The sequence below is a fragment of the Formica exsecta genome, unplaced genomic scaffold, assembly GCF_003651465.1.
Source record: "Formica exsecta isolate Colony F162 unplaced genomic scaffold, ASM365146v1 scaffold111, whole genome shotgun sequence".
Classification (NCBI taxonomy): domain Eukaryota; kingdom Metazoa; phylum Arthropoda; class Insecta; order Hymenoptera; family Formicidae; genus Formica; species Formica exsecta.
Genome location: NW_021848451.1, coordinates 605,184 through 612,035, shown reverse-complemented (window position 1 = coordinate 612,035; position 6,852 = coordinate 605,184). Strand labels below are relative to the sequence as shown.

Genomic DNA, 6,852 nt, shown 5'->3' with positions numbered 1-6,852 from the left:
GCTCTTCGGGGAGCTTCTCTTTGCGAATAGGAAGTAAGCGCGCGGCAAAAGGGACCGGCGCTTGGCGTAACGTATCCGTTTTCAACTGAAAATGTGCAAAACGCAGCATTAAAAGTGCCCGCGACTTTTTTCAATTAAAATATAGCGATTTGCAATAAAGCGATTCCAAATAGTTTCATTAACCTGCGAATTTTACTCGGGTGTTTCTTTTATAAAATAACATAAATAACGAGAGGAAGATTGAATATAGTATTGATTTGTAATAATCTATTTATAATTTTAATTTATAAAAGTCTATAGCAGCGAAATAAAAACGTAAATTATTAATATGCTGTTATGCATATTTATATGTATATATATCGCAAACAATACAAAAGGCATTTTTAATTGATTGTGAGATGTATCATGTACAATACATTTTTCAGTTCTTATCACTTAATTGTATATTCTAGCATATTTCACTTCTTGTTCGATCGAAAAATATTTATTCAAGTTACGATGTACAAAAAACATGATATATTCTCTTCATTAATTTTTTATTATATTTTCCGTTTTATTTCTATTATATTATATTATTCAATATATATGTGTACATAATGTAAAAATAATCTTTTATATTGTCTGCATAAATTTACATAGTTTATGTGAACGAAATGAATTCTCATCAGTATTAATCAAAATTATTCATCATACTCGTTGAGTGAACTTATTAAATGCGAGATCTATGGATATGAAATACGTTTATGAATTATAATATATACATTCCGAATACTGTATATGATTGCCATAAATTTATCATTTAACTTGTAATTAAATAATGTATTCCTGCATAATGCATGTATTTAATATTTAAATTTAAGATAAGAACACATACAAACACATTTGTAATTTATCCCTTAAATAAATTTAAACATATTAAACGCTCAAAATTTTACACGTACGATAAATTTTCTTTGTTTGCTCCCTGTTGATATATCGAATGAAACAACTGTCATAAATGTTATAAAAAAATTACTTACAACGTTTTAATGTATATGAGATTTGTGCGAATGCAAGCTGTTCTGATCAAATAAAAAATGATATTTACAACATCAAAAGTGACATAATAGTTATAAGATTACCTCCCCCCCTTCTCCCAGCATAAAAAGAACAAGCAAATGATGTTAATATTTTATTGCAAATAAATGATAATTATTTGATCTCAATTTGAGATCTAATTCGATTAATTTGATTACATAACATGTTTGGAAAATAAGACATATGTTTTCAAAATCGAAATATGATGCTTACAATACTTTCACAAAATTCCGAAAAAAATAAAAATCAGAGATAAAAACAATTAAAAAAAAAAAAAAAAAAATAAAAAAAAAAAAAAAAAAAAAATAGATCAAATAACTTGTTAAAAATGGTTTTGAAATTTCATAACATGTGAGAGATTTCTGTTGACATTTATATGAAATTAAAACAGAATTATATAACGCAATGACATATATAATGGCAAATGACAAATATACAGCAAAAGTAAAGATAAATAAATATTTTAATTAAATTATTAAAATAAGAAATTAAAAATGTTGACAATTTAGTCAAGTGCGATAAGAAAATATGTCTTAGCGAATATAATTAAACTATATGTAGCTTCATCTGACAATGCATAGAGTGCATACAGAATGAGAGAATAGAAAAGAAAATAAGAGTGAGAAACAGAATAGCAGAACAAACGGTATTTTAACCGTCGTAAATTGTTTATTAATTGTAATTTGATCGGAAATTGCATGGCATTTGCGGATATCATTACATTTCGAATTGAATCGTATTGTAACAATGAACAATGTTAACACGCTTAATCGTATCGATGGGACGTTGTGATAATGATTATGATTAATGACTGCGCCTCGACGTCTATTATTCTAGACCACATGGATTAGCAACGATTTCATTATCAAGCAAATGATTTGTAAACGTCAACGGAAAAATCGAACATACTTACTTGAAAGGCCATTCTAAAAAATCCATCGTTATTTATTCTTTATATATTTTGTAATATGTGTGTGTGTGTATAGAGAAATATATAATATATTAATAAATATAAAATATGTTAACTTTCTTTATCTTCTATATTTTCTCCAGCTTCAACAATATTTTCTGGCAAAGAAAATAAGCAAAATTAAAAACAAAAAATAAAATCGTATAAATCTAAATTAGGTTCTTTATATCGTATTTCACAACATTCGTGAAATTTATTTTAAAGATGTTAAAAAGGATAATGGAACACACGCATATATTTACACAAGCGTGTTTTGTAAGTTATAAAAATTGTATAAAAATTCGTGTAATAAACAAATAAATTAAATCAAAACTAAATATTAAATAATGAATTACTTTAATGTTGTCATAATATGAACTTTCTCAAAGGTAATGTTTTATTAATTATTAAAATATTCCTTAAAAAGTTGTAAGACTTGGTGTCATGAATACGTTTCCTCTTTCAAATATTCTATGATACTAAAATCTCGTATTTATGAACGCAATTCCGCCAGGCTTTTGAACAATTTGCGTGCTCGTTAGTAAGGCTGACAGCCACGAATTGTGTGCTTTTCGATACTGTACTAATACTATTTATTGCCCTCATTCTTTTTATTGCAGCACCACTTTCGTGTTTGTATCGTATATGTATCTAAAGTATTTCGGGATGAAATAATTTTATCGGCTAATTTTAAAACTGGTTATGGGATAGAAAACGCCGTATGATTTTCAATTGTGATATAAGCGTTTCAAGATCTGTGTAAAAAAATAATGAGCATTTTTTTGTTTTTGATTTAGATTTTAAATAAATTAAATTTGTTTCAGCTTATGAACTATAAGTTCGAACTATGTATAAATAACATTAAAGCAATAAAAGCGAAGTTCTATAAAAATTAGTTAAAATTAACTAGGATGTGTAATTAATTATTCATTTTTTTTTTGAAGATGGTATTAGACAGGATTACTGTTGTTAATTTTAGCCGATAAAAACTGCTTTATATCATTTTTCATTTAAAATTATAAAATCATCAAAGACTTTGTATTTCCTCTCGAAACACCCTACGCATGCATTTTTCCATACTATATAATTTTCTCGATACAATAACTGGTAACTCGAGATAACACTCACGCGCGTCTATGCGACGTAGAAGGTGTCGACACACCTCACGAGTCTCGTCCTGCACAGCATGATTGCCATCGACGATTCTCACGTTGAAAAGACGAGACGCTTCTCTCACTCGCTCGAGTCGATTGAGGACCGCCCGACGATGCTCTTAACATTCCAATGCGTCTCCTTTAATCCTCGACGTGCTCCAATATCCCTGCACTTTGCTCATATAAAGTTACCTCGATCCTTGTCGCATGCTCGGGCGATGAATCTTATCGCGCTTTTCCCGATTTTTATATCGCTCGTTCATTCCTTATTGCTATGAGTATAAAAATCTACGTCATCTTAGTCGCCTTATCGATATATTTGTGTCAAAGCGTTCTTAAAAAAGATGTATTCAAGAATCTGCGCTTGTCCAATGACAGAATCTCTATCGTTGAGATTTACAACGTATATCGATCGATCGATACTCTTGTTTCGGAAAATCACAAAACTCGAGCAGTCCGACTTGCGAGATCGGAACACGATTTTTTCGAGACTGAAGTCTCCTTTCAACCGAGACACAACATCATTCATCCGTAAGACAAAAACTCTCGCCAAGTTTTGCGCACGTCGCGATCACCGTCGCTCTTCGAAGAATCTCGAGATCGCGAGAATCGATCGTTGAATATCCGATCGTCGAACGATTCGAAGCATCCCGGCTTCGGACGCTTCGTCGCGGCCTTCTTCGGAGGAACGTCGAGCTTATTCGCGGTCACGCACTAGGTCACGCGAGAGTCCTCCCGACCGGCTTGCGAGAACATCCACGCGCGACGATGACGAGAATCACCCCGTTTTACGTACGCGCGGTCCGACGATCGCGAGAGACGCGCGGGCACTGGCTGCGCGAGAACTTACCGCCACCCCCGGACGAGTGCGCGGACAGCCAGTGCGGGGTAGTGGGTGGCTTTCGAGGGTGGCTCGAAAGGGGTGGTTGTACGATGGAGAGAGAGAGAGAGTGAGAGATGAGGAGAATGAGGAAGAGAGACGGAGACGAATGAGATAGAGATACACTCACATACAAACCATGTAAGAGAAAAGGATGACGTGCACGAAACACGGAATCCTCCTTCGACATTCTACGCGAATGCTGAAGACAATCCCGTGGAAAAAGGGACCTATCTCCGTTTATCTGGGTTAGCGGATTCGCGCGACCCTGACCAGCGTCACGTTGATACTTTGTAATTATCAATCGAAGGTATATAAATTACGATCGAAAATCCGTAAATTACCATCTTTAAATAGAAATCGATTTGTGCTCTCTACCCTTCGTCAAGAAAAAGAAAATACTAATTAAATTAATAAATATATATTCCTCATTTCTCATCTCTGATTTTTTTGAAACTTAATTTGCGAAAAGTTTTTATTTCCAGTTATTTGTAATTAAGAAACTTGGTGCTTCAAGAACAGATTTATTTCAAACTAGGAACTTTGAAACATAAAATTTTAGCAAAGAATGATATTGAACTAATGTATAAATCAGAGAGACTCGCCGCGATATTGTTTCTTGTTAAAAGCTTGCTGCAAGAAATCTAGTTGCATCTTATTATCGGATTATCGAGTTTCCTCGACACTGACCATACTTTTCGATAAAGATACCCCCAATCCAATCTCGCGATATCTCGAAGTGCCATGTAGGCTTTAAAGACACGGTGTAAAAATTGCCGAGGATACCGTCGTCGCGCAAGATGCCCTGGGAGAGAAGAGATGGAATAAAAAGGAGTTGAAAGAGGCGAACGCAGGCTGCACGCTTTCGCTGGGAATAGCATCAAGCGCTGAGGACCACTCTCTTTTCGTTGTAAGTACATAAGGCAGTCTGATGAAGAACCGAAATTGCTTCCCACTTGGATTACTGCGCCCGCCCTAGTCTGACCACGCTCTTGAATTAAGCTCGTATATTTGACAATGCTCGCGTCGTACGTTTTGCGAGAAGGAATTAAAGCTTCATCGCGCGGGATTTATGCCGGTGGAGAAAGATCTCGCGCTAGGAAGGAATCGGATTGCTTCGCACATGTGGTTTGTTAATGTTCGCTCGAGATAAATTTGTAATTATATATTACTAGTCCAAGAGAGAGACAGAAAGAGAGCTATTAATATCCTAAACATTTGTATCCTTCAGCGGGAGATAACGCAAAAATATGAGAGAAACGGCGTTACTGAAACTATAAAACTTAGGAGAAAATCGCAAATGGAGCATACAAAGGTTTAAGGGTAGGATAAGCGAAGCAGCGCATATATCGACTACGAAATGGCTCCGAGGGTTCTCCGCGTTGCGGTGCCAAGCAAAAAGCGGAAAGAATGAAAGTAAAGGGTGGTAGTGAGAGAAGGAGAGGGAGCGCGAGGGAAAAGAGAAAAAAGTATCTAAGTTGATTCTATACTTTCTCTGGAAGAGTGCAGAGATAGGGGACCGACGAACGAAACGAAGTCGTTTTATCCGCGTTAGTGGACAACGAGCCTGACCACTTCCTATGCAAAGAGGATTGAGATAAAGTTCGCATTCATCAACGATGATGTCCGCCTAAACTCTGTCGCCCTCTCTTAACTGTCATCCGTTACTCGTGAAATCTCTCATTCTTAAAGCCAGATTTTTAAAAGGAATATACTTCCCGGTCCGCTCGTCTTTTCCCGAGATAAAAGAAATCATTTCAACGAGTCTTACGCGGCAGAGATTCGTTCGCGAACACAATTCGATTAATTTTCACCGAACAAATGGTATTCGTTCTATTGGAGCTACGGCGAGCACGTAGTCTTTTTAAATCTTCTGCAGAGAATTTATAATGTTGTAATTTCTAACTTTAGGCTATAGTGTAAATCTTGATCTATCTATTAAACATGAATAAACTTTGATGTAAATATATACTGTGAAGTCTGTAGAATTTGTAATAAAAACAGTAATGCCATAATAAAACTAATTTATTTAAGGCACCATCTTTTTTATCTATAATTTATTTAATTTTCCATTTACATTTCAGCTCATTGATGTTTTTATCTTAAATTATTTTTCACTGTAAAAATGTAAAGGCTAACACTTTTGAAAGACATTGAATGTAAATATAAAAAATTTAACTTCTGACATTTTAAGCTATACTCGAAGTTATGGCTTTTGTCACGGTGTACATAGTATTCTCAACTTTAGTAATAAGAATTATGAGACGTTATAAGACGATAATATATTATATCTTGAATCTTTATAATGACAATGGCTTTTCAAGACGCCACTATCAGCTAACAGAACTCTTTTTGATCTCCTTTATTGCAATTTACTTCTTCTTTACATTATCAAATAATTTTTTATTATTGCTTGCAAGAAATTAATGTAATTTACTATGGAATCTCGATAACATAGAGAGCGTTAATTTATCAAGATATAACTGGCAATTATTGTTAAAAATGTTCTTTTTATCATGGCAAACATACGAAGATTACATCCATTTCTTTTTTAAAAAAATCTGACTTATTCATTTTCGTGTACTTTCTCATTGAATACGATTTAATTAAACTCTCTGAAAAGAAGATAAAATGCAAGAAAAAAAAATTCTGTTTTCTGTGCGCATTAAAAATTAAATCGAAATGTCACGGTTCGTTGAAAGCTAATGAGCAGTTTATTTCATTTGCTCGCCCTTCGATCAACGAAATAAAGAAAAAAAATTTTTAACGAACTTCTTTGCCACTGAGAGAAA

The 6,852-nt window shown here is 33.9% G+C and overlaps 1 protein-coding gene across 1 annotated transcript in view; it reads right to left on the bottom strand.

The window, feature by feature from the left end:
* LOC115236571 (glutamate receptor ionotropic, kainate 1-like) overlaps window positions 1-4,006 on the bottom strand; it is a 104,741-nt gene extending 100,735 nt beyond the window's left edge. Inside the window, exon 1 of the mRNA XM_029809113.1 lies at window positions 3,155-4,006. The gene's annotated coding sequence lies outside the window, so the exon portion shown is untranslated. The remainder of the gene's footprint in view (window positions 1-3,154) is intronic.
* Window positions 4,007-6,852: the final 2,846 nt, after the last annotated feature.